The sequence below is a fragment of the Arachis ipaensis genome, chromosome B08 (genome assembly GCF_000816755.2).
Source record: "Arachis ipaensis cultivar K30076 chromosome B08, Araip1.1, whole genome shotgun sequence".
NCBI lineage: Eukaryota > Viridiplantae > Streptophyta > Magnoliopsida > Fabales > Fabaceae > Arachis > Arachis ipaensis.
In genome coordinates, this window is record NC_029792.2 from 104,464,208 (window position 1) to 104,476,044 (window position 11,837).

Below are 11,837 nucleotides of genomic sequence, written 5' to 3' on the forward strand. Positions count from 1 at the left end.
TTTAATTTATCAGTTGGGACTACCTATGAATGCATTAACCATTAGGAGCATGAAAACCATATGTAAATTCAGAAGAAACTAGCAATTGAGCCAATCCAACGCAGCAATAGACAGGTAAATGCAATTATCCTGGCCTTATCAAATTTAGAAAGCAAGCAATAGGAAGGGATATATATTCAAGGAAGTAATTTCACGGAATCAACAATGAAGATCAACTTGCAACAAGAATTTAATAATAACTCAGATTTGAATTCTACTAAAATCAAACATGAGGAATCCAATATCAAGGAATCAAATTGACTCAGATAGGAGGTCAGCAATTTCAGATATTACTCAGCAACAACAAGAGACCAGTGTAGCATAAAAGCAAACAATGAAAGATGACATGGTATCAGTAATAATGCAGCACGGGGCATAGCATTACCAGCATAGACAATAGAAGGTGCAACCAATTCAAATAGCAGGGCAATTGTGAAAAGCAGATAAAGCAAACAGCAGGAACGGGGCACTTATCAGGCCTAGAATCCTCTAACCACAACCTAGCTACCTAACCACCTAGAATCCACTACGAACATGCAATTCTAACTATCCTAATTTGAACAAAAAGTAAACATGCAAACTAACTTAAGTGAACAGAAAGTGAAATGGAAATGCAGGAGTGTAGACATAGGAAACCTGGGTGCTTAGCAATGGAATTGGAAAGAAAGGGGAAGGGAGTTGTCACTCGGAGATGGTGGCGCTGGTGGTGGCGGACGGCGGCTCTGGTGCTCTTCGCGGCGGCCTTGGGGTGGCGGGAGGAGAGTGGTGAAATGGGGGAAGGAGAAGAGAAGGAGAAATGAGGAAAAGGGGGGGTAAACGGCGGTGGTCAGGGGTCGCCAACGGTGGCGGCGTTGGGAGGCTGGTGGTGGTGAGTGGTGGTTTGGGGGTTTGGGGGGAGAAGGGAAAAAGGCAACGTTGAGGGGTGAGGGAGAAAAACACGCAAGGGAGGCTAGGGTTTTCGCGTCAAGGGGGTTATAAAATTGAATCCACGCGTACGCGTAGATCACACGTGAGCGTGGGTGAGGAAAAAATCGAACGACGCGGATACGTCATGGACGCAAACTCGCGAGAAGGGAATAATGAAGATGACGCGTACACATGAGACACGCGTACGCGTCCACTAGAATCGTGCTAAACGCACGAATCCAGCGTCGTTTTGGCGCAACTCTCTGTTCCAATTGAGGAGGCAAAAATTTGTGTGCGACGCGTGCGCGTCGCTCACGTCCACGCGTGGTGTGCTAAAATGAAAGTGACACGTACGCGTCATGGACATGCATGCGTGGGCAAATTTGTGCTTACAGCACACCAGCCGCATGATTTCAACCCAACTTTCTGGTCGTTGGATGGAGATGCCGATTTGGGATCGACGCCCACGCGTGGCCTACGCGCACGTGTGGTGTGGCCCCCTTTATATATATATATATATATATGTGCAAAATGCAGAATGCAGAATGCAGATGCTGATGCAGACATTATGAATGAACACTAAGAAAAACAGAATAAAATAAAATAAAATAAAACTAAGACTGAAAAAGAAAGATCATACCATGGTGGGTTGTCTCCCACCTAGCACTTTTAGTTAAAGTCCTTAAGTTGGACATTTGGTGAGCTCCCTGTCATGGTGGCTTATGCTTGAATTCATCCAGAAATCTCCACCAACGTTTGCAATTCCAATAACCTCTGGGGTCCCACACTAGGCATATAAAGCCTTCGAGCAAGTTAAAGCAAGTGCCAAAACTCCAGGAGTGTTGATTATCAGAATGAATTCCAGGATCCCAAACCTTGCTTTTGTACCCGTCTTTGCCTTGATCTATATTGTTCCAACCGGGTGGTGTGCATCGGAATTTTCACTAAGATACCCAAACATCTTCCGAGACCCATTCAGTCGAGCTCTATACCAATCCTTGTACTTCAATTTGGAGCATGGAACCATATTGAACCTTGCATGCCAACTCCTATTACCAACCATCTCCCTCTTACTCTTAAAGCCACAAAGAGCTCTAAGCTGGCCGTCTGTTTCAAGCAAACCATATTCAAGTGGGAAAGTAAAGATATAGGCTAAGGATTTTACCCACTTGAAGTTTGTATTGGGTGGTAATGGCCTTGGGAGAGGTGTTTCCAGTGGTCTTTCAAGCTCCACTCCTTCGTACTCTTCTGTGAATTCTTCCACCTCCTTGCAAACCTCTTCAACTGCAACTGCGTCTTGATCAAAGTCTTAGACTTCTTCCCCATCACTCAAGTCATAAGTTGGAGGTTGAAAAAAGTCTACCTCCACATCATCTTCGTATTCACTTGGGGAAGGCTCTTCAAGCTCAAGGAGTTCAATTGCGGATGCAAGTTTATCACTAGGAGAGCTTGATTCATGATCATCATTGCCAAGGAAACTTGCTTCTTGATCTGTTCTGCCCAATTCTTCATAAGGCATATGCCTCGGAGGTTGTGCACTATCCTCCTGAGCATCAATTTCAAACTTCTTGGTAGAATTCTCTACAACTCTCGATTCCCATGGAGGTTCAGTGTCTCCTAGGTCTTCAACCACTTCCTTTTCTTCGATGAGTATGGCTTCCTCTAATTGTCCCAATACAAAGTCACGTTTTATCATTGTCCACTGAAGTTTCTAGTGTCTCCTTCATGCTACGTTCTTCATTAGATTCTCCATATGAAGCTATGGGAGTTCCTTGAGTGTCCAATCGCTGGGAGGCTAATCGATTTACTACCTCAGTTAAGGCAGCCGTGAATTTTAGTACCTTCTCAGTCATCCTTTCTTGCCCTTGAAGAAGTACACCAAGGGTTTTATTCATTGAGGATTGGGGTGGTTGGAAGGGTTCATTGCATGGGAAGAATGGTTCATGATAGGAAGGTGGTTCTTCTTGATAAAGATAAGGAGATGGTATATATGGGGTTGGTAGTTCTTAGGAGTAATTGTGTTGGAATGGGGGTGTTTGGTGGTAAGGTGCTTGTGAGTATCGTGGTTCAAAGCTATGTTGAGGAGATGGTTCATAAGCATATGGTGGGGCTTGTTGGTAACTACAAGGGGGTCCACCATATCCGTAGTCTTGGTACGCATCCTGGAATGGCTCTTGACCATAGTAATCTGGTGGAGGTTGGTTGTCACGAAGAGGTCTACCATAACTATTGTCTTGGTATGCATCATAGAATGGTTGTTGGTTATAGCGCATTGGAGGCGGTTGTTGCCGAAAGGGTTGATCAAATCCTCGTGGCTCCTCTCATCTTTGATTGTTTCAACCTTGATGCATATTCCCATTATAGCTTCCATTCCTTACAACAACATTGGAACCAAACTCTAAGCGACAGGGGTGAGAATTCATAGTAGCAAGTAAAAATAAAAACTAATAAAAATTAAAGAAAATAAACTCCTAAAACTAGAAACACTAACAAAGAAACGAAAAAGCAAATATTTACAATAACCAATAATAAGGCACACGTTTGCAATTCCCCGGCAACGGTGCCATTTTAACGAACTGACTTTTGCTGGTAAAGAATTTTATAGATAAATTCTCGTTGCTAGTATAGATTCTAAACCAACAAAGAATCCTTTCGTACAAAAGTTTTGTTGTCATTAAAGCAAACCCAATAAAAATAAACCAAAGTATTTGAATCTCGGGTCGTCTCTCAAGGAATTGTAGGGAGGTGTATTTATTATTGGTTATGGAAGATTCTCTTTTTGATGTTTTTGAAAGGTTGAACAAGGAATATAAATTGCGAGAATTAAAGTAATAACTAATAAAGCTCTTGGCAAGGTATGAAAACTGGAAATCCTACCCTAGTTATCCTTATCAATTGTGATGAGAATTGTTCATTACTCCCACCTAGTTAACCCTTACTAAATAAAGGAAAGTCAAGTGGACTAATCAATTTGACTCCTCAAGTCCTAGTCAACTCTTAAGGAAAGACTAGCTTTAGAGGGATCCAAATCAACCAGCAAATTCCAATTATCAATCAACAAAGGAGTTTGATAACTCAAGTGTCACCAATTAATCAATTCAAGCTAAGAATGTAAAAAGCTAAATTAAAATGATAAATCTGAAACACCTCAAATTGCATTAAATAGAAATTCAACTATAACATGAAGAGTTCATAAACCAATTTGGCAACATAAGTAATTAACAAGAGAAATAGATAAACCAAAGTACTAGAATAAATAAAATTAGAAGAGAAACTAAATTAAAGAAACATTGAACCTGGAATGGAGAAGAAGTAAACCTATCCTAAGAGAAATCTTAAATCCTAAAACCTAAGAGAGAGGAGAGAGGCTCTCTCTCTCTCTCTAGAAACTACATCTAAAACCTAAATTGTGAATAATGAATGAATCCTCCATGATTCCCCTATTCTCCAGCCTCTATTCTGTGTTCTTGGGCTTAGAATTGGGCCAAAACGGAGCCCAGAAATCGCCCCCAGCATTTTCTGCAATTTTCTGCACATGGCGCATGTCACGCGTACGCGTAGGTCACGCGTACGTGTAGGTCACGCGTGCGCATCATTTGGCGAATTCCTTTTCATGCGTACGCGTCAGTCATGCGTACGCGTCACTCGTGTTCTGTGCTAGGCACGCGTCCGCGTCGTCCATGCGTGCACGTCGCTGCCAGTTTCTCAAAACTTCATTTTCTCGCGTTCCTTCCACTTTTGCATGTTTCCTTTCCATCCTCTAAGTCATTCCTGCTCTATAAAGCCTGAAAATACTTAACACACAAATCACGGCATCGAATGGTAATAAAGGGTATTCAAAATTAACAGTTTAAAGGTCTAGGAAACATGTTTTCAACCATATCACAGAATAAGGAAGGATTTGTAAAACCATGCAAATCATATGAATAAGTGAGCAAAGACTTGATAAAAACCACTCAAATTAGCACAAGATAAACCATAAAATAGTGATTATTAAAAACTAACTGATAAACCACTATTTTATGGTTTATCTTGTGCTCAATTGAGTGGATTTTATCAACTCTTTACCCACTTATTCATACAATTCGCATGTTTTATATTTTCCTTCCTGATTTTGTGCTATGATTGGAAACATGCTTCTTTGGCCTTTAAATTGCTAATTATTAATCCTCTCCTATTACCATTCGATGCCTTGATATGTGTGTTAAGTGATTTTAGGGATTACAGGGTAGGAATGGCTTAGAGGATGGAAAGGAAGCATGCAAAAGTGGAAGGAATACAAGAATCTGAAGGAACTGCTAAAGTTGTCCAGCCTGACCTCCTGGCACTCAAACGACCATAACTTGAGCTACAGAGGTCCAAACGACGCGGGTTTAGTTGCGTTGGAAAGCTAACATCCGGGCTTCGATTTGATATATAATTTGCCATAGCTGCCCCGAAGCCAGGCGACGCGAACGCATCGGTCACGCGGACGCGTGACCTGGCAAAACCCCAATCCATGCTAACACGTGGACGACGCTTCTGCGTCACTTTTCCGCGACCTGAACGTAACAGAAATCGCTAGGGGCAATTTCAATGCTGTTTTTGACCCAATTTTCAGCCCAGAACACACAGATTAGAGGCTATAAAGTGGGAGAATGCATCCATTCATGATCATGCTTTCATAATTCACAATTTTAGGAGTAGATGTAGTTTTTAGAGAGAGAGGTTCTCTCCTCTCTCTTAGGATTCAGTTTTAGGATTGGGATTATTTCTTCTTCATTACAGGTTCAATGTTCCTTTTTATTATTTTCTTAATTTAATTTAATTTATGAACTCTTCCATGTTACATATGATTTTCTTAATTAATATTATTTGAGGTATTTCAGTTTATGATCGTTTTATTCTATTTATATGAATGCTTTTAATTTAATTTAGATATTTTCTCCCTTTTGGCTCTGGTTAAGTAATTGGTAACACTTGAGTTATCAAACTCATTGTTGATTGAAAATTGGAATTCTTCAAGAATTAATTCGAGTTCCAATAACTCTAGCCTTTCCCAAGGAAAGACTAGGACCTGAGGAATCAAAATTAATTCATCCATTTAACTTACCTTCATAGTTAGAGGTTAACAAAGTGGGGGGAAAATCAAATTCTCATCACAATTGATAAGGATAACTAGGATAGGACTTCCAGTTCTTATACCTTGCCAAGAGATTTTATTATTGTTAATTTATTTTACTTGTCATTTAAATTACCTGTTCATTACTTTCAAAACCCCCAATTTACAAAACTCATAACCAATAATAAGAACATACTTCCCTGCAATTCCTTGAAAAGACGACCCGAGGTTTAAATACTTCGGTTATCAATTTATTTAGGGGTTTGTTACTTGTGACAACCAAAAAGTTTGTAAGAAAGGACTTTTGTTGGTTTAGAAGCTATACCTACAACGAGGATTTATTCCGAATTCTAGACCACGCAAAAGTTCTCTCTTCAAAATGGCGCCGTTGCCGGAGAATCGCAAACGTGTGCCTTATTATTGGTTATTGTAAATATTTGCTTTTTACTTGTTTATTTGTTTTTATTTTTGTTTTTATTTTTGCTTTTTCGTAAATTAAGAGGTTATTGGTTTTCATTTAGTTATTAAAAATTTTTCAAAAATTTTTCTTCGTGTTCATCTTGATCTTCGAGTTGTTCTTCGTGTTCATCTTGACCCTCAAGTTGTTCTTAGTTGTTTTCTTTGTTTTGATCTAAAAATTTTAAGTTTGGTGTCATTTTATTGTTTTTCTCTTTCCTCATTTAATTCAAAAATATCTTTTCTCTTTATTTTTTATTGAATTTTCGAAATTTCCATAAAAAAAAATTTTTCAGATTTTGATTTTAAAATTTTTATCTTATCTTATCTTAGTTTTAAATTTCAAAAATCATATCTTTTTCAAAATCTTATCTTATCTTATTTCAAAATCAAATTTCAAATTTCAATATTTAAAATCCAAAATTCAAAATCCAACTTTAAAATTTTATATTTTAAATTTTAAAAAAATTAAACCTTTTCAAAATTTAAATCTTTTTCAAATTTTTATCTTATATTGTTGACTTTTTCAAAATTTAAATTTCAGTAACCTTTTAATTTAAAATTTGTTTTTATTTTTAATTTTTATTTACTATTATGAGTTCTCACCCCTCTCGCTTTGAGTTTGGTTCCAGTGTTGTTGCAAGGAATGGAAATTATAACAGGAACATGCATCAAGGTCAAAACAATTAGAGATGGAAGGAGCCACGAGGATCTGATCAACCCTCCCGGCAACAACACCTTCCACAGTACCACAGACAAAGACCATTCCATGATGCATACCAAAATAATAGTTATGGTGGACCCTTCCATGACAACCAACATCCACCAAATTACTATAGTCAAGAGCCATTCCAAGAGGCATACCAAGATGATAGATATGATGGACCCCCATCATATGCCTATGAACCTCCTCAACACAACTTTGAACCACCACACTCACAAGCCAACTACCATCATTCACCTCCATATGACCCTAACCCGTATCCACCATACCAACCACCTTATGAGCCAAATGAAACACCACCTCAATATACACCATCTCCTTATCATTATCAAGATGAACCACCTTCTAACCATGAACCCTTTCTCTCAACCAATGAACCCTCATATCCACTCCAACCTCCAATGGATGACAAACTTCGTGTTATTCTTCAAGGGCAAGAAAAGATGAATAAGAGTGTGCTAAATTTCACGGCCGCCTTAGGCGAGTTAGTAAATATAATAGCTTCCCGACATCTAAGCACTCAGAGTGCTCCCATGGCTACATGTGGAGAATCAAAAGAAGAGCGTAGCATGGAGGAGACACTAGAAACTTCAGTGGATAATGAGGAACATGGCTTGGTATTGGAACAAGTGGAGGAAGCCATAATAGTTGCAGAGGAAGAAGTGGTTGAAGACCTGGGAGATGCTGAACCTCCATGGAAAAGTCAAGATATAGAGCTTCTTTCCAAGACGGTTGCATTTGATGTTGAGGAGGGTGTACAACCGCCAAGGCATGTCATGGTTAAGGACTTGAAAAAGGTCGATTAAGAGATGGAGATTCAAGAAGAAAAAACACAGCCTCCCATGCCCTTAGAAAGCAATGAAGAAGAGATTAAATTGGAGGAAAGCTACCAAGAGGACGAGGTTAAAACTGAAGAAGCTTGCAAAGAGGTGGAAGTTGTCAAGAAAGAACACAAGGGAGTAAAGCCTACAACTACCTTGCCAAAGTTGTTGAAAACCCCTCCTCCTAAGTTGCCATCATCCTTCACAACATTCAAGTGGGTAAAATTCATATCCCTTAGCTTTCTAATTCCACTTGAATATGGGCTACTGGAGACGGATGGTCAACTTAGAGCTCTTTGTGGCATTAAGAGTAAGAAGAAGATGGTCAGTGGTAAGAATTGTCCTGCAAGGTTCACTATGGTTGGAAACTTTAAGTTTAAACGCAAAGGTTGGTGTAAAGCTCAACTAAATGGGTCTAGGAATTTATTTGGCCGCTTTAGTGAGAATTCAGTTTGCTTACCACCCGGTTGGAACAAATATGGTCAACAAGAAGACGAGTGCAAATGCAAGATTTGGGACCCCGGAATTCATTCTGGCAATCAACACTCTTGGGGCCTTGTCACTTGCTTTAACTTGCTTGAAGCCTTTCTGCGCCTAGTTTGGGACCCTGGAGGTTACTGGAAGTACAAACATTGGTGGAGATTCTTGGATGAGTTCAAGCACAAGCCACCATAACAGGGAGCTCACCAAGTGTCCAACTTAAAGACTTTAACTAAAAGTGCTAGGTGGGAGACAACCCACCATAGTATGATCGTTCCTTTTCTTCAATTTTAATTTAATTTTGTTTTCGTTTGTTTTTCGTTTTATTTTATTTTTATTTCATTGAACCTGGAATTACTCATAGCATCCATATCATTTTGCATTCTGTATACTGCAATATAAAAAAAAAAACACTCACGCGACGCGGCAGCGTCGCTGACGCGTCCGCGTCACAAGTGCATTAGGAAGAAAAGAAAAGTGAACAGAGAGTCACGCGAGAGCGTGGCTGGAGGCGTGCCTTTGGCACAAATTGATCCACACGACCGCGTGCTCTACGCGTCTGCGTCATGTGCAAAATAGCCTCCCACGCGTCTGCGTCACCCACGCAAATGCGTGGCTCTGTGGAATCAACGTAAATGGGTGTATGGCAGTAAGTTGGGCTGGAATGGCACTGGACTCGTGCTAGAAGCCCAAGCCCTCCCACGTGAACACGTTCCCCACGCAGCCGCGTCGTTTTTCAAAAATGGCCATCCACGCGATTGCGTCAACCACGCGACCGCGTCACCCAGATTTTTGGCAAAAATGCATTTCAAATAGAGAGTTGTGCGAATGCGAGGCTGCACTTGCGCCACTAGCACAAATCGAGTCACGCGATGGGTGACCTACGCATCCGCGTCACCTGACCTTATCGCGCACCGCGCGACCGCGTTACTCACGCGTCCGCGTCGCCTACGCCGCACAACTTATCTAGATCAGCGCCAATTATCTTATCTTTTCTTTTCTAATCCTAATCTCTTCTTTTCTTTTTTCTTCTTTCTTTATTACTTTATTTCTTTCACTTCTCATTCCTTTTCACCTTCATTCTATTTTACTTAATTTATTTGCATATTTCATTCATTGCATTTTAATTTTGTGCATATTTTTCTTTTCTTTTCTAAATTTATTATTTTACCATTGGTGTCACTTGTTCATATTCAACTGTTGTGTCTTTTCTGGTATTATTTTGGTGCTTAGTGACTTGTTTTACACTGTTGGGTAATATTATTTAAGTCAATGCTAATCTTTTATGATATTTGTATTAATTTTGCATTGACATGAATTTATATTATCTCTCATTCCCCACTCTCTTCCCCATTGTTGCAAATTTTGCACCATTTGAAGCTTTCATGTAAATGAGACCCTTATCAATTGGCATTAACCCATCCATACTTCATTTATTTTCTTATCTTTATTTCTGGGTTACTTTTCTTCCCTTTTTCTTTCAGGATGGCCACTCGGAAGGGAACCGGAAGACGTTTACATGGGGAGACAGACAAGTCCATCTACAAAATCTTCAGAGAAAAGCATCAGTTGGAGCCACCCATCCACTTGTACATCTTAGCATGCACCGAGGACGGTGCAATCTTTAAGTGTGGGAAGGTCGATATTGATCTCCATGGGTTAGTTACTCTTCTATCTCAACACCAATGGTTTATTTTCCTTGTTAATTGTTGCATTTACAAATTTGATTGCATATTTGTTTGATTTTGTGCATATTTTACCACTTGGTTGAAGAAATATTTTCTTTTTCACAAAACTTTTAGAGCATTTCACTAATTTGAATAAAATTTAATGTTACACTTGTTTGAAGAAATATTATACTGGAACATGGTTCAGAGCTCGAACACACAAAACCTGTGAGATTTTTGAGCCTATTTGAATTGGTTGCATTTTACCAACCAATATTTTATTTTTGGTGTGTGTTTTTTTCTCTAAAATTGTGATCTTTGTCTTGCTTAATTCTATATTTCCATGGTTTGATGTATGCATGCACTTATATGATTGAGGCCTTTGTTTCACTGAGCTTACATACCCATATGGCCTTAACCCTTCATTATCCCTTGCAAACCAATTTGAGCCTATTTTTACCCTTCTGTTCTTTATTTTTAGCACATCATTAACTCTAAACGAAAAACAATAATGTCCTTAATTTGAATCCTTGGTTAGCTTAGACTAGTGAGAGTGCTTATGAATTAAGTATGGGGAAAGTTGAATTTGGAAACATTTGGTTTGAGAATTGAGTATGTTAGAATTTTCTGAAAATGTGAAAGAAATGTTTAGGACATGTTCATGCATTCAATAATTTAATCATATGCATTGAAAAAAAATAAAAGAAAAAAATATAATATGAAAAAAAAAGAAGAAGAAAAAGAGAAAAAGATGAGAAAAAGAGCAAATAAGTAAAAGGGGACAAAATGCCCCAAGGTAAATGGTGAAAGCAATGCATATGTTCTGTACTTGAAATTAGAATGCATGAATATATGGAAAACATGCTTAATGGATAGTTAGAGGTGGTATTATGATTACATGGATTGTCTAAGTAAGGTAAAAAGTTTAAGTTAATTAAGGATTCAGATTTTAGTCCACTTGGCCAAATACAATCCTACCTTGACCCTAACTCCATTACAACCCTTAAAAGACCTCTTGATATGTGTATTTGTGCATTAAATTTTTGTTGATTGTTAGATGAAGAGCAAGCCTTAGAAAGCAAGGTTAGTAGAGAATTGAGAGAACCGAACCTCAAACACTTGAGTGATTAGAGCGTATACACTTCCGGTGAGGTTCGACGCTCGATTCTTTGTTCCCGGCTTTCATAAGCTATTTTCTTCTGCAAGTTCACTTGTACTTTATTTTGTGATTTGAATTAGTGAAATCCAGTTCATATATGTTCTTGGAAGATTTATTTACTTTTAACCAAGTAGGTAGAAACATTTTGCATGTAGTTGCATTCGCATAGATAGGTTGCATTTCATACATTCTACCATTCCTCTTCACCCCTTTATAGCTTCTCTTGAGCTTAGCATGAGGACATGCTAATGTTTAAGTATGGGGAGGTTGATAAACCACTATTTTATGGTTTATCTTGTGCTCAATTGAGTGGATTTTATCAACTCTTTACCCATTTATTCATACAATTCGCATGTTTTATATTTTCCTTCCTGATTTTGTGCTATGATTGGAAACATGCTTTTTTGGCCTTTAAATTGCTAATTATTAATCCTCTCCTATTACCATTCGATGCCTTGATATGTGTGTTAAGTGATTTTAGGGA